Source organism: Brienomyrus brachyistius, chromosome 8, assembly GCF_023856365.1.
Source record: "Brienomyrus brachyistius isolate T26 chromosome 8, BBRACH_0.4, whole genome shotgun sequence".
Classification (NCBI taxonomy): Eukaryota; Metazoa; Chordata; class Actinopteri; order Osteoglossiformes; family Mormyridae; genus Brienomyrus; species Brienomyrus brachyistius.
The window spans coordinates 15,809,438-15,834,986 of record NC_064540.1 but is presented as its reverse complement, the minus strand read 5'-3'; the positions used below and the strand labels follow the sequence as shown (position 1 = coordinate 15,834,986).

Genomic DNA, 25,549 nt, shown 5'->3' with positions numbered 1-25,549 from the left:
CACCACCCCCCCCCCCCCCCCCCCGAGTCCAGTCTAGCTGAGTGCCCCCAGACCAGTAAGACTTGGCGCCATCGCTTCCTCCATGCAGCACGGTGTCAGTTTCCAGACTGGCAGTGAGATGCCCCAGTAATGTGGCCAGTGGGGCAGATTTGCCGTCACCGGGGCAGATAGCAACATTTGCAAATACCACGTGGCATCACCTAATTTAAAAAAGAAATATGTATGTACTACATTTTTTTTTTTCCGAAACGGCAATAGGCTGCAGAAGGAACGTTGGACTGTGAATTAAGCTTTTGCAGCTGTGAGTTATATTTCCAGTGTTAGGAAAATCCACCCTGTACACTGTAATGCACTGACCTGGACTCTAACTGTACACAGCACATTATGTGTTTATTTTAAAATCACAGCACTTTTTGTAACAAAACCAGCAACCTTTTTATAAAAGCTTGAACAAGTCAGTGTCACATTATGTTTAAAAAGTACTACATTTTTTAAAATTTGTTGAATACTGCATCTCTTGGGAATGTACGCTGAGGAATTTGGATTTAACGATGGATATTAGCCATAGTATGAAGTGTTTCCCAACCCGGTCCTTGGGGATTCGCTGACAGTCCATGTTTTCCAACTCCAGCAAAAATGTGGAGTTCCTGGCAGGGAGCAAAAATGTGGAGTTCCTGGCAGGGAGCAAAAATGTGGAGTTCCTGGCAGGGAGCAAAAATGTGGAGTTCCTGGCAGGGAGCAAAAATGTGGAGTTCCTGGCAGGGAGCAAAAATGTGGAGTTCCTGGCAGGGAGCAAAAATGTGTACCGTCTCGGGGGTCCCTGAGGACTGGATTGGGAAACACTGGTATAAATAAACCTTACGACCCGGGGGGGATGAGAACTGAATTGTGAAGCCTTGTCTGATGGGGACTCTGGTCATCTTACCGTATTTCAATGACTTGAGTGGCCCTTTTCATCTTAGCGTTTGCTTCCTGCCATAGGATAGTCATGCTGCCCACCTCCATTTAATCTCTGACTATGCTTAAATTGTTATGTATTTTTTAATGATGTATTTAAAATAAAAATAAACACGTGTCAAAGTCTAGGGATAGATGGTGTAATACTATGTACCAAAGAGACTCTGATTTCCTTCCCTCTTTTCCTTGGCGGGGATCACTGCCCATTAATGAGCTCGCAGGACCTGCCAAACTCTTTACAAGGCCGTTAATGTATCGCAGCAAGAGCATGCTCTTCATTTCTGGCAAGCATACTGTTTTTACGTGTTCCTCTGTTGCGACTTAATTTGCTCTATTTTTAGAAGAGTGATTTTTAAAAAAATAAAATAAAAAAGGAAATGTGAAGCCTTTAGATGTGATGCCGAATGTTGCGGGTGCGTTAAGACACCGGCAGGTAAGTGGGCAGCTTTCGCCATGTCACTCAGGTTAATAAGTGTAAAACCCCAGCGGGGTGTTTCCCAGTTAGACACGGTTTACCAGCGCCGATCTCTGGAGGCCGATTCCGGCGCTGCCCCTTGTTTCCCCCCAAGTTTGTGTTGCCGTTCACGAAGGGTTTCCTACTCCGTTTCCTCTGGAGCGATGCCTTGTTTTATCCCAGGCTTGTATATTGCTTAACTTTGCTGTATGTTTAACTCCTGTACCCAATTCTAGTGAAAATTCGTTCATATAGGTTTTGCAATTGTCAAATAAAGTCTACGAACTGATGGTATTGTTGCTTCTCATTGATTAACGTTCTGGCTACCCAGCACAACGACGCCGCAAACGGTATTAGACCCCAGAATTGCTTTACGATGGTGCCACCTAGTGGCTAGATTGTATACTGTCCAGTGAAATCGCTCGACCGAAGCTAAATATTTTTCCTCTTCCGTACCTGTGAACAGTAATGAGGCGAGTTTGGTGCAAGCTTACAGCGTCTCGTTGAATTCATTTTGCGATTCACTTTTAAATGACAATTTGAAAAAGTTAAACCATAGACGTTATTACCACAATGTTAAAGGTTTGATTTAGTTTTAGATGACACTTTCCGCCTTTAAAATTCTTAATGATCTCATACTTAAGATCTGGTGTTACAGGTTTTTTTTAACGTATTATTATTATTATTATCATTATCATTAATTCAAATAACAACAGTATAGGCCTACTAGTTGTATAATTTCCGTTAATCACACGGCGGTATGTGTTGTCTGGTTGTATTTTTGCCAGAAACCTCAGCGGAGCTGCACGGTGATGAACTCTGCACTTCATTTATGGAAAGAGCGGCGCTTTTTCCTTTGTTCCTCCATAGCTCATTCTACGCGGGGGGGGGGGATATCATTTGAAAACCATCTCTTTTGGCATCGAGAGTGGCTTCTTTTCATTTGCTTAATTACCTAATTAACAGAAAGCTAATTACTCTGCAGTGAGCACAAGTGCATTTGGAGAGGGTGTTACGTAACTGATAATAATCGTCACTGGATTTATGCTGAAAGAAACGCGCGCTCTTTATCAAACCACGTCTTTATCGAGGGGGAATCAGTGTCGTCTTTGATTTATTTTAGGTATCACGGTAATCCAGACAAAAAAATGTTAGAATCCTCTGACCTGACTAAAACAGCTAGTTGACTTGATAATATGCGCTTCCCTTTGTAGGCCTGTCAATATTGTAATCAGTGTCACAAGAGACAGCACAAATCAGGGCTTTCTATTGGGCGTTTTGTCCTTATGTTTTACAGCTTTAAGCATTTCGAGCTAGAAAAAAGTTGATCCCGATCCCAAATCATATTTAATTTTTTTGATTTCCAGTACTGCTAAAGTAATTTGTTGGATTTTCTTTGTTGCTGATAATTAGACAATTATTTTTGGTGAAATTACATTCCTCTAGCTTAGTTCTTAGTCAAAACAAATTTAATACAAATTTAAGTTCTTGATAAGCGTTAAAATACTGCTGAACTGCAACTTCTCTGAAGCTTATCTATCCAGAAGTCCCTCCCGCCTGCATTTTGTAGTGATCTGTATTGGGTATTAATCAGTGATTGCCTTTTTATAGCCCATCTCCACTCCTTAGAAGTGGCCCACAAAGAGTCCATTACTCATATTATATGACTTAAATATAAGACAGTAGGCCCTTCGTTGATGTCTCTGGGTTTAGTTACACTAACAACTGATTCTCTTAGACTGTAGCCTACAGATTTAAACAAAAGAGTATTGAGTGTTTTAACTGTCCAAAGTCACTGCAGTATTTATTAAAGACTGCTTTGAAAAGCAGAAGATAAATGCACTTTTATATGAATTTTTAATGCAATAATCAACAGAAATTTTGAATTTCTCTAAAGCACACGAACTGTATAAATTATTTAAATAAACCACATAACAATAGGTTTCTCCTAAACAGGCGGTATCAGTTTACTATATATTATGCTGTAGAGTTATCTATATACTTCCTATACTATTCTCTATAGCTCCGAAATGGATTTACTCATTTCTGTATTTTTGAAACGCGACATATTGAAAATGACTTATTCTAAAAGTCCCGTCATTGATATCTAAGTCTAAATATAGACTTGGATATTGATCATTTGAATGGCCTTAATTTATGTACAATGTTCTTTTCGCCCAGTATACCTAGTGCCAAAATAAGTCATCTTGAAATGCTTGACGGCAAATATTGTATGATACCGTCGACCAAAGCATTCACACAATTACCTACACTGACATCCAAGGAAGAATTAATATCACACGCCTTCATATCTTTTGTCAGAGGGTGGCGCTCTATAACCGGTGAATAGTAGTTAATGAATCTAGCATGGGAACAAATTAGCTTTAGACCTCATTGATACAGCCATGATGAATTTGCCTTCGTATATTATTAAATGAACTGTGGATTTTAGACCTTGATCAAGGACAGTAAGACTTAAAATATTTACTTCACCTTTAGATTAATGTTGCTTTCGACTAGTGTTAACCGAACTACTGAATCAACCCGCGATCCGTCTTTTCTTTGGATGCAAAATGAATGAAATTCTAATTACTGTCATAATGATCCAACACCTAGAAAATGCATTTTATTTCATTGGTGTTAACTGCCACAATCTCGCCGAAGAAACATAAAAGACGGCATTTAAAAGGCCTGCTGCTTCCAAATTAAATTAAGTCGTGTTTCCAAAAATATTTGCAGAATGCCCGGATGCATTATTTTAAGATAACCAAACAACTTATCAAAGTGTTGCGGTATTTGATACATAATATTTAAAACAGGCCATCATAGAAGGTGCAACAGGAAACGTGAATCCGTACATAGTGCCACTCCGACATTTTAGTGATCTGATGACAGCGCCCATTATTTAACGTAATTTAAAAAGCCGTATAGCTTATTCTGTCGGACGCGTTATTTTATCAGCAAATAGCAGCCAGCTACGGTGCTCAGAATGCGCTTCAACCTAAGGAAATATCGCTTCCAGAAATGAAATGCATGGCATCCTACACCCAGACTGACACTTTTTCTACTTCCTTGCACATGGGTTTGTCCTTCTACTGAACTTTCACCTCCCGAACTTGCCTCCTTTCATTGGACAAAGTGCAGAAAAAAGGGAAAGAAAGCAGCTTTTGCTTCAATTGTAATTAGCTAGCTCGTTAGCTATCTAGCTTATAGACACTTTCATATTTTATCAATTGCCGACGCAAACCTTCCCCCCTGAAAGAAATGCATGCACGTTCACGCCTCGTACCCCAAAGACCGTTATCACTTTAATTATTGCTGAATGCTCATCTACTTTTTTTTCCTTCTAAATATTCAATGAAGACCGGCAATGAATGTTATTTACCCAGCAGGTGGATATGACGTAATGGACTTGGAACATCAAAAAATAACAACATCCAAATCCGCGATGCCCCTTTTTCTTTCAAGGCGCATTAAAATGTAATAACATCACAAGGCGCTCGCCTTCATATTCGAGGCAGAAGGTGGTGTGAAACTGTACATTGCCTCCGTGCAACGTTGCATTGCGAGTATGCAGCAGAGTTAGTCCCGCGAGCGGAGTAATATTGTTAGTGTTTACAGCGTGGTTGCTGCACGCTTTCCTGATACACAAGATCGCATGTATAGTTCATTATTTCAAGCACAAGATTTTTTTTCTCCTCCTGCGCTGATCTACCATTTCTCTCGCGTACGGTAAGTGAATGATCGTCCGCTGCTTTCGCTCCTGATATCGCTGCTCCTGCTTGTGTCCGCGCACGCCGAGTTTGTCTTTTGTTTTCGCCTTTTTTGTTGTTGTTGTTGTTTATTACGCCATTGAAACAAACAAACAAACAGCAGGATAAGCGCATGAGCCTCGTCTGCTACCAGCACGGTGTCTCAGATCGGAGCCTAAACGCCGACACGGGGCCCGATTGCCCGTTTCTTACTCTTTTTGGAAGTTGCCAAGTTGTTTGACTGTTTCGTTTGGCTTGTGCAAAGCTGTAGTTAAAGTTAATGCTGATAAGTAAGCTTAAGGAGCGGGGCTAAGTGACGCCTTAGCAGGACACACACTTCGCAAACAAAGGAAACTTTTAAAATGGAAGATACGTATTATGGACGAAGTTTAAAAGCAGTGATTTACTTTTGGATTAAAGTAGTTTTTTTTCCCCAACCACGTGTTACCTTTAAACCACAAACATCGCTCTCCACGCGCCCTGGGAGCAGCAGGGCTGCAGCCAGTGCTCCCAGTCACCTAGCAACTTTTACATGACTACTTGACTTGTACTGCCTAACTAACTACTCGTTTAAAGTTACGTTTATTTTTTCCATGGATGTGAAATACTCATTAGGCTCGGATATTATAGGTTATTAGGTTAACTGTACTGGGTGATAGATGTTTGAACACTGTCCCTTTTTTGGGGGGAAAAAAGTTCAGAACAAAGTTTTAATTCTGACACCTTTAGATAAATTGACGTTATTTCTGAACAATAGGATGTGCGTTTTATGCGCTTTAGGCGGCTTTTCAGCCCCCCGCTCGCGCGCAGCGCTTCACACAGGTGCTCACGTTTCTCACAAGTTAGGAAATAATAAAAATAGTCTTTTTCACGAAGCCGCAATTTAAAAAGCCCAACTGGACAGCGGCGTAGTTCGCCTTGCACCGTTTTATCAAAATTATAAAATAAAGTCAATATACTTTGGAGCAGTTAATGTCGGGCATTTATGCAAAAGTCTATCATTGCAGGCGAATGAATTCGCGCACCGAGGGGATTTAACGAGGTTGCGCTGTCAGTGGTGTGGAAATATAAACTTAAATACCTCGGATATAATACCTCGCATATAATCTGCAATTTTATTTCAAAGAATGATACATATACACTTTCTCGTCTATGTAGTTTGTACGTTTACAGTGTTGTAAATCCGGTGGTTATTTTCCTATAGTACCGTATAGCCAACAGGCCTAATGTCCATTCTGTTTATTAAAAGAAAGCAGATAGAAAAACTCCAGAAAAAGGTTGGTTATTTCTGCGCTTGACGCCGCCGCACTGTTGGTTAAGTGTTTAAGGGCTACTGCTGCTTTTATAAAGTTGTGAAATAGATGTCGGCCGTTGCACCGTAACGTCTCATAAATGTTATGTAACGCGGCGCCGAGCAAACGGCGTCCCGTTAAAGTCCATGTTACATTTACATCACATTGTCTGCTGACATTGAAATCATTGTAAGAGCGCCGTGCATTTAATGTGGTCTAGACTGCTTTAAAAATGCAGCGGCCTATTCCACTGTAAAGTCAGCCCTAATTAAAATCTTTATGTACATTTTCCTTCATTTTTAAAAAAAAATGTAATAGTTGTGCTTTTTGTGTGTGTATATTTTTGGTGAAAATCTTAGTATAGTTTGCAAATACAGATCATTTAAAAAATAAAATTGGCAAATAATCATGGTCAAGCGATTTATTAAATAATTTGATTATTGACAGAGCTTTATCAAATGCATTGTACTTGCATTAATTTTGTGAGTGTGTGTTCTGTTAAATATATTTATAATGGACTTAATTTTTTATCGTTTAATTTTTATGGGGGCCTACCGTTAATATTTGCATTTGATTTAACAATAGGCATGAAACAAGCATACAGTAATATTTTATTTCATTTAATTTCTTTGATGATAAAAAAACTCTGCTCCTTAAAAATTTTCCAGCTCTGATTTTAACGACTACACTGCCGAATTTGTATTCCCGTTATTGTAATGATTTTAATGTATCGCTGTCCCTTTTTTTGTGAGGGGGGCCTGCAGCTTTCACACCCTCCATTGGCAGGTCACCCCTTCCCTTGCTCTTCGGATTAGTCATTGTCTGAGGGAGAAAAGAACACTTTTTGTAGGAGAAGTAAAGTAAACAGCCTCCAACAAGCGAACCTTGACAGGCGAGATTAAGGAAAACACTGGAGATCAAACGGCTCTGCTGCCGGGCTCTTGTCACAGGCTGCCTGGGAGAGGGATGCGGACTGTTTGAATAGGCGCTGGCTTGCTTATGCAGAAAGGGACCTTGCCGAATGCTGACCCCCGTCTCGAGGCTGCCCTGAACGTTCCTTTGGTGCTCAGTCCTGCCGCGAGCGCTCCCCCCTCCCCCCCCCCCCCCCCCCCCAGAGCAGCTTCCAGGGGGTGTCGCGGAGCTCGGTGGGACCCCGGGTGCTTTGCTGCCCTCGCGGTCTGTGGCTCGTCGGGCTCTCCTGGAGGAGCAGGCCCAACCTCATCCCTCCTTTTTGCGGATGGGTTGCAATTCTAAACCACCAGAATGTGCTTCACATGTGCGACAAGCATAATTTATACCCAGCATAAAAATATTTGATATTTCCTTTGATGTTGTCCAGTATGACCTTTCATCTGTGTCGATCTCTTCTAATACACAATTTTGCCCTGTTGTTTTTTCTAGCAATCCTTTGTTTTTTTAATATTGTTTTTTTTTATAATTATTATTTGACACCTCCTGAGGTGTACATTATGATGTTTGCTGGCTCTGGGCGTCCGTATCGTTCCCTCCAGTCCACACCAGTGATGGTCTGTAGAGCCTCACATTTGCTGGGTGACGAGCTAAAGTGGAACGGCGAGACTCTACCGGGGCGAGTGACTGGTCTGGTCAGGGGCTGTTAGAGGGTGGCCTGTCCCCCCGACTGGGCGACTCCCTTTCATCTGAGAGCTATGCCTTCCTCCATGCTCGCTGAAATTCCCTCCGCATGTCTGCTTCGCTTGCCCTGTCACTGACAGTGGCTGCAGGATAAGACGAGTTATTTTTGACTGTATGTGGGAAAAGGCGTTCATTTATTTTTTTGTTTATGATTATTTATGTTATGCACCGAGTAACGCGTGCAGATGTGGATTTTTTCCAGTATGTTCTAAAATGGGGTTGTTAAAACTGCTCACCAACAAGTTGTGTATGGATGGAAGGAAACTTTTGTTTTTTTTTTTTTTTTTTTTTTTTTTTTAATCCTCCTGCCAAAAATAAATCAGATCAGGGTCTGAAGACCAGTAAGTGCCTATGAAGATACCCACAGCTCTGGGTTCTATGCCGGCTGAGGTCAGCACTTCATGTTAACTGTCATAGTAGCTGAAAGTGCTTTGGTGTTAATGAAATGTTTGTATGTGGAATGTAGCTAAATAAAAACTGATGGAAATAAAACCCAAAACTGGTCTGTTGAACTCGTAACAGTTGTTATTGTAACCAATGGTTAAGCCTTGAACAGTAGCAGTAAGATGCGTCACGTGATTTCGTTTGGCGGCTATAGATGAGAGCGGGGTGCTGTCAAACCCCTCCCAGCCCCTCAGTGCAGAGAGATGACCGTTATTTCCCCGTGGCGTGTTGACATCCCGCGCTCCTCGTGACTGCGAGACAGGTGATTGGTCACAGAGTGGACAGCTTCTAGTGAGGGCGACAGGCTCTTCCTTCCTGTTGCCATGGTGACCATACATACTTGGTCATTAAACACTTTGGCCATAACTCATGGTCTTACTGTTAATTTTTTTTTCTTCCAATCAGAAGCATTTTGATGGCAAAATTCTTCCAAAGGCAACAAGACTAAAAAGATAATGTCATTTATTAAACTCAGGTATAATGTCTGCTGTCATATAGCTGTTACTGGTGTGTATGTTAGTATGACAATACTTTGCATATAATTATTTATTCATAAATGCTTAGTTGTGGTTTTCTACCCCTAAGAATAACCCATTAACCAGTAGCTTAGGTGACAAGCCCTACTGCTATCTCACTACCTATAAATATGTCGTAATTGTGATATCTCTTTCGTTGTGGTAACTTTTATTTTTTGTCCAGATGTGGTCAAATTGAGAAAATATATATCGGATCGAGAGATCACCTAACATGCAAGTGTTCCTGCACAGGTGTGAAGGCGCGTTAGGGTCACACTACTGCCAACCCAAGCAAAATTATAAAACGTGTTGCAGTTGGCTGTGGTCTCAGCTGCGGAAATATTCTTGGGGAAACTAGAATCTCCTAGTAGGACCTCCAGGGATTTGCTTGAAGGAACCTGTGTCAGTGAATTTAGCTTTCTGATACTTTTAAAAGTCGGGGGGGTGGGGGGGGTGAAGTCATGTAATCAGTGAGTACGATTCCCTGTTTGTAGCTGGAAAGTCTGCATAGATTTGGGAGAGATTGTAAGCATGAAATATGTTCAGCTTTCTGATGCACTCTTGTCTCTAAATACAGCAGCTACGGCGAAGCTGAAGGCACAGCGGTCAGTTGCACCCTGACCAGATATAAGATCATTTCAGGCTGTTGTCTTGTTCTTGCTGGATGCGAGTTCGATATATATCTATATATCTATATATCTATATATCTATTTTCTGTTTTTGCAATCAGTCATATTTCCATTTTCCAGTTGGCAGTGAAATTAGTCGTAACTTTTTTTTTTTTTTTTTCTGTCCGACACTAAGGCTTCTGGTAATGAGAAGGTTGAGGATGATGAGAATCTGTCAGTGAGCCCGGCGTAGCTTTCTGTCCTCTGCGACGTCAGCTGCAAAGGGAGCGGAGTACTGCGTGCATGTGTGCGTGTGTGTGTGTGTGTGTGTGTGTGTGTGTCTGTGTGGGAGGGGAGAACACGGCGGCTCCCAGCCCCCCCCCCCTACGGAGGAGTGAAATCTCACAATTACACACTAACCACTCACAGCGAAAGCCACCTCATGTGCACACTGCCCAGTATTCAGATAGTGTGTCATCATCACTTTCTTTGGCTCAGTTAAAACAAAAGTCATCTCGGAGTGAACATTAAAGGACGAATGCTGAAATTTCCGAGAAAAAAAAGTAAAAAAAAAAAAAAAAAACACACAAAATGGCTGTCCGCGGCTTCGTATGAAAATGCAAATAATGATCTTAAAATCGTGATTCAGAATGCACCTCCTGGGTCGGGTAGGGGCTGCCTCTGCTGTCGTTCCTGCAAAGCAGCGATATTCACACCTCACTCCTATGATATTGGGCCTTCAATGTATTGTTTTTCATCTGGTTTGCTCAGAGCTGTTGGCCAACAGGCCAGACACCTTTACGAAAGGCGGGAAACGGCAGAATGAAGTAACCATGGCAATGGCAGAAGCTGGTCACCTGACCAAAGTGAGCTTTTGTCTCTCCTGAAACCCTTTTCACGGGTCATGGTGAATGGGGTGACGTCTCCATCGCGGCCAGCCTGGGCACGGCCACCAAGGCCAGTGGCCAGAAGCCGGGCTGCAGTCGCGCTCGAGGTTCTAGTCCCTGTCGCCGCTGTCGCCGCGACGACAAACCGCGCTCCGCTGACAGGCCACCTCCACTCAAGTGGCACCTTTTGTCTCTTTTAATACCATCGGTTTTGGCTTTTAGGATTTCACCAGCCTCTACGGCTGCTTTGAAGTCTCTGCACTTTTTTTTTTTTTAAGTTAGTTTTTGTTCAGTTTCACTTGGCATTTTTAATACCCTCCCTTTCGATTTCCAGGTCGAAGTTGCACGTATAAGGGGAAGTTTGCAAAGCTGGGTCTGCCTGCTCTCGTGCGCTGTTCCTGCTCTGGTCGGCCGGGACGGCTCTTAAGGTTGCGGGGGCAGCTGTTGTGGCCACACATAGCCGCTTGTAATCGTCTGTATGATTGCAGTAACCCGCTTAAAACGCACCCCGGGGTTGGGAAACATGAGTTGGCCGTGGCTTTGAGTGAGATCTTACGGAGATCATCTTCTTTGGCTGGGGGGGTGTACAGTTGATTGGATTAGTAGGTAGATTAGATGTTAAACTGGGAATTGTCACAGAACCTTGCCAGGCCCCCAGAACCAGCTGCATGGCTGGCGGCTTGTGGTTTGGCTCCTGGGATCAATCTTCCCTTGATTCTCGTCCTGGCCTCCCTCCCAGCCCCCGTCCAGGGCTGTAGTCACGATGGACTGCTCCGCTTCTGCGCTCTCACCCTCCCATGACACTGTTCCTCTGTATCCCCCCAACCAAGATGTTGCCTCATATTAGTTTGTACTGTAGCAAAAAATGAAAGCATTCTGCTAGTATTTCAGTTGATAATTTCCTGGGTAACCCCCTTTGTTTAAGTCCGTTTTTTTTCCCTGCCAAAGCCGATTTCTCAGCTGCTTCCCAACGATCAGTTTAAGGAATTACTCCAGTGCCAACTTCTTATTGACTAGAACATGGCGATTTTACGTAGCTGCAAGGGCAGCGATAGAGCGGCTTCCACTCCAGCTCTCCATGACACGACTCCAGTACGCAGGATTTACCGCACGGATAAAAATTTCTCTAACCTACGACTGCGCCGTGGAGACCCATCATTTGACTGGGGATCTTTTTTTGGTCAAAGAGCTTAGGAAAGCCTGGGGGGGGAGAAGCTCCTGGCCGCTCCCGCAGCGTGACAAACTGATTATAAAGTCGCCTGTCAGGGTGTCAGTGCTTCCAGGTCTCTGGGAAGAGTGCAATAATAGGTTGTTGACAACCCTAATTACAGGCAGCGTGAGGGCTGAAGCGGAGCTCGCGTATGAATCGATAGTCGTCTCACTCGGTGCTCTCCTGGGGTTTCAGGCATGCCAGCGCTGCTTTGACTCCTTTCAGTCTCATTTTTTTCTAGTTTCTGTAGTAGGGAGGAGATGCTCCTGGATGCTGATGTGTGTGTCGTAAATGAGGGAAACATTTGCATCATACCATTAACGGTGTTTTACTGTACTGAATATGTAAATATCACTTTTAATATCACTTTGGAAAGAATGTGACAAGGTCTTTGTTGAGGCGGTTTGTAGTCTTCATAGTTAGCTTGACAAATTTCGTTCTAAGCTCATACACCCCCCTAAATAATTGCCTGGGCTCTATAAAAAAAAAAAAATACAAAATTCTCCAGCGACACTCAATTTTTTTATATTGACTAATTTTATTTTGGGTATTCTGGACGTTTCGCACTTCACCGTTGGTTGTACTGAAAGTCTTTATCTTGCCATTTAAATTCAATAGTTGATGCTAGCTAGGTAGCGTAGTTATCCTATGACTAGTCCTACACTGAGACAGAGAGTCAGTCCTTAGCTATATAAGACTGTCATCAAAACTTGTCATTCTGTTATCTGACTTTGATTTTTTTTTTAATAAATGTATTTGCAACTGCAATTATCCATTGTAGCTCAAAGTACCATTTATACGGCATTAGTTTTATTAAAATGGACTTGTATATATGCATGCAGAATTACAAATAAAGATTAGCTCAAAACATGACCAGGTTTTTGGTTGGAATTCAAATTTTTGTAAAAGTTAGAAGGTTCCTCAGAAGGAGCAGGTGAACGTCTTGTGCATAATATCAGAAGCCATGGTAGAAAAATATTTAACACATTAAGATGATGTAGTTGTAACATTTTAAATGTCACAATAAACATTCACCATTGGCCAAGCCCCTACGTATAACTAACATAGGAAATAATTGAACATCAACACAGCATTTAAAATTAAAACAAAAACTGTAAGGATTTTAATACCGTGACACGTACAGGCGGTGATTTGGAATCACAAGTTGGTTATTCAAATTAATAAATATAAATGAATTATTAATGTTTTTTGTAATTTATTCATTTAAGACCTCTCAATGTTAGTTCTATATTTTCTTGGTAAAATCCATTTACAATTAAAGCACCAATATGGCTTCACCAGTTAAGGCAAAATTCCATCCCACTTACACATATATGGATGGCTATGGTAAGAGTTTTGTTTCTCTTTGTACGTTCAATTTAATCTTTGTACAGTTTTTCCAAATTTAAAATAAAGACGGAAAAGATCTGGTGGTTGTTATTGACGGTAAACTGAAACTTTATTTTGGATCTGTTGTATTGTCACAAGAAAAGTCTTACGAATACTGATGCCGTACAGGAAAGGTAGCATCTAAGCTGTGGAAAGTTGCATAGAATATTGAACTTTTTCTTGTCTGAAAAGTTACGTTTTCAAATGTCTTGACTGGCTGTTAAATTTGTTTTAATTTGCTTTGTTATTCACATGTGACTAACTCACCTATTCATTTTCAAATCATCTACTGTGCTTTTATGACTCACAGGTGTGGAATAAGTGATGAACACGATGATGAAATTCAAATGTATTCTCAGAACTTTGCTTGAATTTTCATCCCAGCTTTTAATGGGGGAAGATATATTTGGCGTGTTTTTTTTTTTTTTGTAATTCCTTTGTCAGTCAGAAATATCACTGCTTATATTTAATATGTACTAAATAGCTAACCCTAATAATTTTTTACCAGTCGGTCATAAGGGTATAATTGAAGTGTTGAATTGTCTGGTATTTATATATATTTTTTTTTCAGTTTGGCCACACCTGGTTGATTTGGTTACTTATGCATGAAACCAATTTTTCTAAAATCAGATGAACTTCCATCTGCAGGATGATAACTTGGTTCCTACGGCGAGATGCTTTCACTTTCAGACTGAAAGTGTAAAGTTGCTCTGTACGCTTCTCTGGTTTCTGTTTTGCCTCTCGTCTTCTCTGCCGTGTGCTCGCTCGCTCACCCTCTCGCCCGCCCGCTCACCCTCTCGCTCACCCTCTCACCCGCCCACCCCTTGCTCTCCGTCTCGAAGGGGCTCCTGTTCCCTTTTTTCTGTGGATATCAAACACAGGTGTCCTGTTAGGCCTGCTTGCTGGCTTATTCCCTGACCTGTTGTCACGGGCCCTCCGCTAAGCTTCACCGGTCACTGACGACAACTGTACACGTGGTGGGGGGTGGCAGGACACCCCCCACTTCAGGTCCTCGTGTGGCTGGCACGGCGGCCTCCCACGTATGTATCCCCTAAGTCCCCAGCTGTCCCCTGGGTCTGTGCCACTCCTTGCTTTGCTCGGCTTGGCTTTCACAGGACACTTGCCTGTATCTCCATAACTCTTCTGTTTTGTGTGTGTTTGTATATTATATAAAACAAACAGACGATGGTGGGGGAAAAAGGTTGCGTACGGTTTCTGGGTATATAATATGTAAAAATGTCGTTCGCATGGACACCGAAGAAATTGCACCCAGAAATAAACAATGAAATGTATTCGTTGCAGGTATCCCGGACTAAAGAGCCCTGTAGTAAAACTGAAATCTTTCAAAATTTCACTCATCGCCACATCATTTCACCAGGTCATTTTGGTATGTGGATGCATTTCTCATTCTGGCTGACAAACCTACAAAGAGTCACGGTCCCAGCTCGGTGTGTGAAAGCACCAGAACGGCCGCAGACCTGAGAAGAGCCGGTGCTCACCGATTACCGACGAACTGCATTTGCTTTGATTTGAAATTCATGCAATTTTTGCATGAACTGTTTTTCTGGATTCTTTTTTTTTTCATTTATATGATCATTGACTAGTTAATATGGTGCCTGTTACGATTGTAAATAGTTTTCCTGTACTTAAGAAACAGAGCATGAACCCTATACCATTTCAGTTTGTGCGCTTCATTTTGGTTGAGTGGTGGCTCATCGAAGCTCGTCTGTCACTGTGATGGTGTCAGTTAATTAAATAAACAGATAAATGTGTGAGATTGAGCCTTTTATCAATTTTGGACGGGTAAATGGAGGCGGCAAACGTGGGCCTAAAATATCTCTGGTTTAAATACCGCTGTACATTTGGGGCCTGTTGAAGAGCAAAGTTTGCATTCTTTCTCATTGTCTGCTACCTTTTTAATAACGAAACACACTTATTGCTGAGGGACTTGATTTCAGAATCACTATTACTGTGAGCTCCTACAGAGCATCAAAACATTCTTCATTTCAGCCTCGGCATTTTTGTCATATGAAAGTTTCTTTTTTGCCACATATGAAACTAACATTTGATTTTCTTGACGAAACACTCTTATCTGGCTACAATTTAATCTTTTTTTTCCACAGTGTACGTTATTCACATCAAGCTGTCATCAAGTGCATCATTTTGTTCTGAACAGATCTGATATTATTTATTTAGTTTTTTTTCCCGCCCCATGGTTAATTATGCGGAAATTTAACTGTATATTTAGTCATATTAAATATATATGTTAGGTCTCTCTCTTCCACGTAGACTTTCTTTTGGTATGACAGTGAAGGGAAAAATATCCTTCGTACTGTCTGAATTTTTCTGTTTGATATTTGATATGTAACAGCCTTGAATCTGGCCCGCGAGTGCATGCCTTTGATATGCTCGTCGTCGTGCGCCGAACTGCACCTCGCAGTTTCCATGAATACATCCAGCAACAGCTACACTGTGTCTTGTTTCGCTGTCGGCTCCCGTTCGCTTGTATTTGTTTAACGCTGGCAGCGGCGTTGCGTATCTGGCCGGGACGGCGGGCGAGACGCGCCGAGGATGCTGCTGACGGGCCGAGCGTGGCAGGCTGGTGCTCACGGCCATATGGCACGGCGGCCCGCGAGCCTCCTAATCCTTATGTAATGTTTTTGGTTTGCGGTGCGCTGCTGCGTGCACATGTGCTTCAGCTCGTAGCTCTCTTGGCTCTGGGATTTTTCTTTTCCTTTTTTTATTTGTTTCATGCAGACTAGTCGTCCGCTGTCATCTGCGTTGTCGCCCTCTTTGATCGCCGTTTTATTTTTGTTTGTACGTATTATTTTTTTTTTTTTTTACTTTTGTAGATGAATTCCTTGCTCTGACTCTTGCTGGATTTGTGATTAGCTACCCGGCCTCTGAAATCAGTGTCGGGCTGGCAACTTGGGGAAAAGGGGAGCGTCTTATCGGCGTTAACAAAGTGCACATTACGAGATAATCAGACGTAATAATAATAATGAGTAAACATGGCCACCTACACGAAAGCGTCTTTCTGTGAATCATCGTAGTACTTCTAAAACATTTAGAATGAGAAATAATTTAATAAGTAGACGCTCGGTGCAGACAAATTAATATGCATACATATTTTAACAACCTGCCAAATTGGTTCTTCTTTTATAATTGTAACAGATGTTAAATGGTTGAACTGACAAATTTAAATATAGACACTGTGCTGGATGTTTGCACATAACGGCTGACTCAGTGATCAGGGAGCAGATTAAATGGGTAGTACTTAATTTACTGGCTGCTGCATGTTTGTTTTGAGATGTATTTTGCGGACGTGCGTTAACAGGTAAGCTGTAATTATGGGACTCGCTCGTCTCCAGCGGAGAGCTCGTCCCGGAGATCGAGCAGCAGAGATGAAAGCCTGAGCTTTACTGCCACAGACTTCCTTGAGGATCGTTGGTGAGCTAGCTGAGGTTGATAATTGGTCCCACTCCTCGCACTAGAGAGTGCCGCGTACACAACATAATGTCAGGATGAGCTGGAATGGGCGGGCATGTCACATCCTGTCATGTGGGCCAATGGGGAGCAGGTTGAAACTGGAATGAGCGGCAGGTTCTCGGGGAGCCTAACCATCGTGGTTTTAGACCAGATAGGGCTGGTTGGAGGCCCTCCTGGATTCTGTCTGTGGACGTGGCTGAGATGGTGTCTTCCATCCTCACAGCTCGCATGCCCAGCTCACCACCTCCTCTGTTACTCTCAGTCAGTAGTTTCCCACCAGAAAGTTAATGGCTGGGGTTAATATTTAGCTGCTCATTCTGCTGTGTTGATGTTCTGTTTAGGGCTGTCACCGTCAATTATATGAGTGATTGAGTAATCAACTCATTAATTTGATGATTAATCAAGTAATTGTTAACATTTACATTTGAAACCAACCCTTGTAGGAGGCACCAGGCCGTCGCAGGCTACGCGCTCGCTCACTCGGTCGGTCACCTCGCTCGCTCACTCACTCGCCCGCTCACTCGGTCACTCACTCAGGAGACTGGAGGATTGAATATGCTAAAGCACGTCGGAAGAACTGCACACGCAAAAAAAGCGGCAGTGCACCTCGCTTTGAAGCCTGCAGGCCCTGTGACGTTCATATCAACATCGCATGTTATGCACGTGCTGCATCGCAAGAACTGCGATGGTGAGCTGGATTAAGAGCATAAGTTACTCAAAAACACAACTTGATGGTTCCTTTTCAAGCACATCAGTTTTATGCCATAAGTTTATGCACATAAGTTTAATGCCGCAGCTTTTCCATGCGCCCTGCATTCGCTCTCCGAGCCAATCATAATCGCTCATCTTTGCTGTTGGACTTAGACAGTGTGGCCTGTTTGTGAGAAATCTTGCAAAAACGAGCGAGGAAGAGAAAAGCAAACAAGAACTCCTTCAGTTTCAAGGAAATATTTTGTTTTCTATAGAGACGGTATTGAGCAAAAGCGTGTGTTTGGTCGGCATTTGTGTCTGTCGGCATTGCTTCCAACAACACCAACTTATTTGCAGACGCTATTCTTAAGTTGAATTTGGCCATAGTTTATTTTGGGTGAATTTTCAACTTTTTAAATTTTATAATTATTGCGAGATTAATTCCACAAATTTCAAATACGTGGAATATTTGAAATTTTATTTTAGCGGCAATTATCTTAAGGTACAGGAATCACAGAAAGCAAATTAAGCCTAATAATTTAAGTCAAAGTGATGACAGACTCCGATAGGCTGAAGTGCAGATGGCTTACAGTCATATATGACTGGCCGCACATTACAGGGTGAGTGACGTTTGCCTTTTATTTGCCTCTCTTGTTTGTTGCTTTGGACTAAATAAAATAAATGTAATGTAGCTGCATTGTAACTGTGTTGTCATTCTATTTAAGTTCTGCTTTGCAGTATGTGCAGACTGCATTCTCATTCACTTTTAATGTGATTCTCTCTGTCTTTTAATCCTAATCAGCTATACTCTGTCCACCTCCCTCCATACTTCAGAGTAATTGTAAGGGTGTTTTTTAACTGATACTTTTTAAAAAACAGAGTAATGGTGACAACTCCTAATTATGATTATGTATGCGATGGAGCTTCAGAGGAATGGCAATGTTAGCAGACTTTAGTTCAAGAAACGTCTTGAATTTTAGGATAACTACTAATTTACTAGTCACTGTTGTTTTGAAAAAACCTTCCGCAGTTTGGGCAATGTGATGCATCAGTTGATTAATTCTGAATTGTGTCAGTGAGTAAATTAATCTACCAAACTTTGACTGTGTTTCATTAGCTTTTAGAATTTATTTAATTTCCATTCATTTTTATAATTTAGCATTTTTTGAGATCTCTGTCTGTTGCAAAATGGGCATGAATTATTATTAGTTTAGGAAGATTTAAATCCAACTTCATCTTTCCATCTTTATTTATTGGTAATGATGGCAGCAATAAAATACAGTGGGTGGCTTTAGCCAGCGCACAGCTGCCTGAAGAGGTCATGAATTGAGGGGCCGCCTTCAGTCTCGCACCCCGTGTGTGATGTCCATGTGTGTGGGATCCGGATCTGGATGGATTTGGGAATGAGGGGAACCTTAGGGACAGGGAAGCGGCTGGAACGGTCATAGCGAAACTAGCTCTTTTGTGTGTGAAGCCATTAATTTGTTGGCTGTTCTTTTGTCTTGGTGCTTCTGATACAGTTTCCCTTTAAGGTACCAGTGACAGCATGATATCTGTGTTTTGTTTATTTTGTATGCAAATGCTTCTATGGATTGTAGCTTCCAGGCCTTCTGCACCAGCAGTGATGCCTCTTCTATCCGCCATGTATGTGACCTGTATTTAAATGTGAATCTGTAATGAATAACCTGCAAAGTGACACACAGCAGGGTCCCTCATCTACGCAGAGTCTGCCCGATATTTATGCGGCTGGTCAGTCGAGTCTCTCTCTGCCGTGGTTACTGTCATCCCCTCTGTCGCCGTCAACCCGTCATTTTATTAAAACTTTATGAAATCTTAAAACGCATGAGATTGCTTTTTTTAGTGTTTCTGATAGAACACCATTATTCCAAATTGGAGATATTTTCCTTTCTTAACCTTTAGGATTAGAGAGGTTTTATATTGTGGTGCTTCTGCGAATGAGTAAAGGGAATGGATGCCACTGGCAGTCTGTTTCCGGAAGGATCTCTGTCTGTCAGAAGGTCTGTATATACTTTTAATGAGAACTGATTGGAGCACTGATTTGTTAATTTATTTATTATTTTTTTTCTGTCATAAATTACAATCATGCTGACAACAGGCATTATTTATACACGAACCTCCCAAAGTTCGAGGGTTCAGTGATGCTCCAGTTGCGGAGTCGGCCAGTTTGGGGTTTACGCGGATTCCTCTCGGTCTTCCAGTTACTCAACCGCAGCTGAATATTACGCTCATCAGATCCTGTTAACTTGCCGCTTTGAAAGTCTATCTTTCTCCCCCTGACAAAGATTTCATCATTTGCTCTGTCAGGTCCTTGTGTAGCTGTGCGTGATATTAATATAAACTTGATTACGCCACACCGTAATTAAGAGCTTTCGGACTGGCGGTTGCCCTGTCCTGGTTTTTGGCTGGTGCTCCTGGATCAGTTTGGTGTATTGCAGTGTTTTTTTTTTTCCCTTCCGTTTAAAGTGGCTCCCATCTTGATGTTTAAAGCCCCCCATCAGCTGCCTGACTGTCATGCTGTTTGTGGCGGGTACAGTGTCATTTGGCTGACAGCGGTAACTGGCAGCCGGAGTAACCAAATTATTTAGTCATGGGTTTTTAACGCGCACAACAGCGAGTGGATGTTAAGTAAATGATGCAATTTATTCCCTTCCTGCCCGCCGCCAGGCTGGGTGCCACGGGAAGTCTGCCAGTTTTAAATAAGGGGTACCCAGATGGCGTTCACATGACGCTCGCTTGCTACGGCATCATCCCGGGGAATAGCCCCGGTACCGCGACAAGCAATAGGTCAATTGAGCAGGATCGCCTGTTGCTCGGCCTGATTTGCATATGCAAATCTGCTAATGTTTTGTCATTTCTGTAAATTCGGTGAAGGCTGTGTCCCGGGGGCCTTAAATGAATTGGAAAGCGGCCCAGTTAATGAGGACGGGAACCGTGCGGCACGCCGACACACCGCTTCCCAGACCCTGGGCCGCACGTCCACGGTAACGGCAGTGCCGACGCAGTCCACCGGGCTTGGGAATGAAGTGCCATTTCTGCCCTCTTAAGAAGTGTGCTCTATTTTTAGTGTTTGCAGAGTGCGTGTGTCTGTGTGCGCGTGCATCAAAGACGATGCTTTGTAGAAAGACAGCCCCCCCCCCCCCCCCCCCCCCCGTATGCATGTCTCTCTATCTCTCTCTCTGTCTTGCTTTTCCTCACCCTTCTGTCTGCCACACCAGCTCACTCTCTCCATTGTGGCACTCCCCTCTCCCCTCTTAGTGCAGCTGGCAGACCGGTGGCGGAGGTGCGCTGTGGTTTTTCTAGGCAATGGGAGACGAGTCCCAGTCCCCTTGGGGTCCGCCACGGGGGCGGAGGTGTTCGTAAATCGATAAGAAGCAAACGGAAACTCTGAGCTAATGGCCTCCCGTGTATGGTGCCAGTACCGTGGGTGCCCTGTGAATGTCGTCTGGTACCTGCAAGGCCACAGAGAAGGAAACAAGTCATACACTGTTAAACTAGTTCAGGCGGCATGTTAGGTGTCAGTGTTTCAAGTGAGGTGCTTGTTCTCTAATGCACCTGCATATGCAAGGCGGGGAATCCCACGTCGACATGTGGAGAACATGCAAATTACATACACGCACGCACATGCAGACACAAACAATTTCAATCCTACAATCCTGGAGAGCAAACTTAATGAAAGAGGACAGGGGGCTTTGGGTGGCTGATGTAATTATTCGATGTGGTGATTTATTATTATATATGTATGTTTTCTTTTTATTTTGTGGTTTCCGTTTCTCATTAGGTGTGCTCCATCCAAGAGTGATCGCGGAGACGTGAGGCTATTGACGCATGCGATGGTTTCCGTGAGTCTTGGCTTCAGATTTCGATGCTGGAGACATGCATCGCGTGCCCGTTTGATGTGAAGGTGGGGCAGGAGTCGAGCTTGTAACTGCAGGTAGCTTTGACTGGGCAGCTGTTTAAGTTCAGAATCACGGTTTGTCATTTTCACGGGAGCTGATTGGATTCAGCAGAGCAGCAATGGTCTTGTGCCGATGCTTTCTGAGCACTGATATGGCTGCTGATTGGATGGCCGTCCTGTCTCCCACCTCGCGACGAAAACGTCACGCGTTTGTCCAGGAAAGGAGTTTCCTGAACTTTTGGTCCTCATTCGCGGGGTAAATTAAGTCACTTTGCTGCACCGATGAGGGCGTCTTGTCTCCTGAGGACAGTATCTGGGGAAACGGCGTCTCAAGACGTGCAGAGCTGGGTACCAAACAGCCTTTATTCCTTTGTGCTGAACACAGCTAAGCACAAAAAACAGTTTAAATGAAAATCAATTTAATCTGGAATTGGTTAATATAATTGCACCCCCCTCGCCCAAAAAAAGCTATCGTAATCCTAATAAAATTATAAGTGAAAAGATAGTATTCTTTTCTCACCTTGCAATTATTCTTGTTCGGCTCTCAGCCAGAGTAATGTCCTATTTAACATGGGAAAAGTATTTGAATGGGTCCTCTTCAGCAGAGGAACGGCACTCAGACTGGCGCGTTCTTTAAAAGGAGAGAGAAGATGAATTTTGCCCATAAAGGCGGAATCACAGGGGCTTTTATTCTAAATGGCTTCTGGGATTGTTATCTGTGGGAAGTGTGTCGTGCCTCTATCGTGTTCAATCAAGTGTCCACTTAGCCGCGACCGAGCACAATTGTTCCCAAGTGGGCCGCGCACTGACCTGTTAATGTCTTCGCCGACCCCCCGACCTTGTCGGCCCGTCTAGCAAGGAGTTTAAATCATTGCCACCTCCCCCACCGACATGCCTTTAGCATCCGGGGGGTCAAGTGGGTGTTCACTCCAGAAAAGCATGCTTCTGTAATTCTCCAGAGTCCATCCTTCTGGCCCGGTTCTGGTACCACCTTAGCTCTAGAGCGTAGGTGAGGGTGTATGGGTGGGGCCGGGAAGCTGCATTCGGGGGGGGGGGGGGGGGTGTTGAGGTGCTGGATGTTGGGGTGATTCTCTGAGTCGCGCTGCTGGCCATTCCTGTGAATGCTTCCATCCTCCGTACATGCATTCCGGGTCCTTCCAGGCCGGTCCTGATGCTGAGCTTTGAGAGCGTAGGTGAGGCTATATGCACGTTGGTTTTCTGCGAACTGGCTTAAACTGGACAATGAGCTGTATTATCCGGGTAAAAACCCGGACGATGTAGTTCAGCCTTGAAGCTCTTGGTCGACGTTTTCCCACCATGCCGAGGATGGCGATGTAGGAAATGAGGATAAGCGTTGACGTGGGGCGTGTCGTCCCAGCTGGGGCATGCTCCCACGCACTTTGATGCGAATGCCGAGCCTTAATTGCGGCAGTAAAATAAAATTGTTCCAGGACAACCTGCTCTTCTGTCAAAATCACATCGAGCCTTAATTCACAAACAAGAGGCAATTAAGCTAGTAGTACGGAAGGCTGGCTGGCGGCATCTTGCCAGACTAACTGGGACTCTAATTTGGCGAAAGGATTGAAACCCCATGGTGACGCATTAAAGGAGCCGGGACACCTTTCCCAGGCGTGGAAGGCGCTGGGGGTGTCCCAAGGAGTGTTTATTGGAGCTGCATCCAAGCGGCGTACCCCTGTCTGCGCTAATCGCTAACACAGTGCTTCATTTGCCTGGCTGGTGGCGGCATCAGGCCATCGCTAAATAAAACTTTTTTTAAATTTTTTTAACTTGATTGTGCGGGCAAGCAAGGGGGGGTTGTATCGGAGGCTGACTGCGGAAGGCGAACTGCTAATAGCGTTCGCGGGAATTCCATGTGCGTGAGACGGCGCTTCGTGGCTTGTTGTGTCTGGTCGGGCTCCAACGCTGAAAGCTGAAGTCGCACGTTTGGTCCTCTGACGGCGGGGTGCTCTCCGCCTCACCCGATTGGCTGGATCAGCCGGGGAGGGCAGCATTCTGAGGCTGGCGCATCTGGCAAGGAAGTAAAGAGTGGCTGTGCTGCACCCCCCTCCCCCCCCCCAGGCGGGGATGTGGTACATGTGAGCCCTGTATAACTACAGTCTTTGCATAGTAACACCAAGTGAAGCAGCCTGCACATCCTCATCTCTCAGTTGTCTCTGCTCACCGGGCTGCTAATGCAGGTAAGGGTTACAGGTCTGGGCCCAGGAGATGCCAGCCAACAGGGCAACTTCCCTGCCCTCCCAGGCTGAGCCTCTCTCTCTTATTCATTATGGCACAGCTTTAATAATTATTAACATGCTGACAGCCTTTGTGTTGTTCATGTTAATGATGACGATAATAAGCTGTTTATTTATTGAACCAGGAATAGCCATTCCCCTGCATGCTTTATACACGGCATAAATCTCTGAGCTGTCCTCGTAAACCTATTAACATCCGCGTGGGGTCTTGAGGCATCCATCCAGTAGTGAGCGGCCTCAGTCGTCAAGGTAACAAAACATTCATTAAAATAGTTGTATAATGAACTAATGGTGACCTCGCAGTGGTGTCGTGCGGTTGGGAGTTGTGTGTTGCCTAGTAACTTTTTTTTTTTTTTTTTTTTTGCTTTTCATTATTAAATCAAAGCGGAAACACTGTCCTTTCTCACGCACTCTACTCATTAGTGACGTCACGTAATGACATCCCTAGAATTCGGTCGACGTTACAGAAAAGGATTTGTTTGGTTCACAGCTGTAGTGGTCTCCGCTGCCGATGGTGCGTTGGAGGAGTGAACTAACACTGTTCATTTTTATGATTAAGAGGATGGTCATAAAGGAATGATGTATATTGCATAATTAATTAATATATACTATTGCTTTATATGGTAATAATCATGATATAAAGCACTGTGACTGATAATAAGGGGAATGATCCTTGATTAAGTCACAGTGATGTTTTTGGTGATACTGAGGCCGTTTTCGGTGCGGGGCCCTCCTCAATTACACCCACCCCTTCCAAATTTGCGAATTTGCAGACGAATATGATTTGTGCTAATAAGATTCTTCAGAAATATTACTCAGACTGAAAGTTCATACTATAAAAAGAGATGACTGGCTGCTGAAAACGTACAGGGCCCCCAGTGAGAGAATGGGAAGGTATGTGTCATAATTCGAGCTAAATCCCTGATGTTTGTGTCGGTCACGTTTTCTTTTCTGCGTTTTTCTTATTCCTGTTTATGTGGGCTAAATAAACTTGAGGTACTTTCCCCACCTTTTGTGAAATGGTGTCACTTCCTGTTTAAGATGGTTACGTTGTGTCCTTGTCTTTCTTTTTTGTTGTTGTTTTTTTTCATTTAAGGTGAAACGGCATCGGTGACCCCTTGACGGCTTGCCGCTGAATGTCCCCTGAATGGATGAGATGTCCATCTTGCTCACACAGCTGAACACGGTAAGCTCTCGCCCTCATCCTCAACATACACTCCGGTTGGCTTCTAGGAAAAAAGACTTTTGAGGCTCAAACTGGGCAATCAACCAAAGGCAGCGATAACGGTTGCTTGCTTCAGTCTGCACCTCACTGTTGTGTATTTTTTTTGTAGTTTATCAGTTATCCAAATAAAACCTAAAAATATCAATAATGTCTGAAAAATTTATCTTAAATGTATTTTTCCCTTTTTTTTTTTTTTTTTTTTTTTTTTTTTTTTTTTTTTTTTAGTTTAATATGTAAAAAGCAAATTCAATATCAATGAAGGTGCGAACAGCTTCTCCCTTAAGACTGTGAATATGTGGTTGCATTTGCAGCACCTGATTTTTTTAAAGCAACGAAAATCGGTTATTGAGACGATTTATTAGTTGTTTTTTTTTTTGTTTTTAATGTAACTCGGGTGCCTGTTTCCATATTTAAATAACAAATCTCAGAACTTTCCAGTTGGTCTGTGTGGGACTTGCTGAGTACTTTACTCTGGGCGTGTCAGTCCGTCAGCGCTGGGTCTGGTGCCGGGGGACAGCTGTAAAACACAAAAGCGGGCTGGATGTACTCAACGGACCTACATGTGGCGGAATATGTCTGTTAGTTATTCTATGGGGCAAATTAATCCTGGAGTTGCAGTAGGGAAATGCAACGTGCAGATGTAAGCGGGACATTTCCAGCAAGAAGACGGCTGGTCCGAAGGAGCCTGTGGAGGTCCGTCTAGGTGAGCTGACTCGAAAGAACCAGGACGTATCCACATCCTGCAGTCTGAACAGCTTTCCCGCCCTGCAGTCCGCCTGCTAGGAGCGTGATCTGCCCCTTGGTCCTGATCAG

The 25,549-nt window shown here is 43.4% G+C and overlaps 1 long non-coding RNA gene across 1 annotated transcript in view; it reads left to right on the top strand.

Annotated features, from left to right (window-relative positions):
- The first annotated feature begins 4,591 nt into the window (after positions 1-4,591).
- The window catches only part of LOC125747224 (uncharacterized), a 52,537-nt gene continuing 31,579 nt past the window's right edge, over positions 4,592-25,549 (top strand). Inside the window, exons 1-2 of the long non-coding RNA XR_007399266.1 lie at positions 4,592-5,143; positions 24,608-24,697. This is a non-coding gene — a long non-coding RNA (uncharacterized LOC125747224). The remainder of the gene's footprint in view (positions 5,144-24,607; positions 24,698-25,549) is intronic.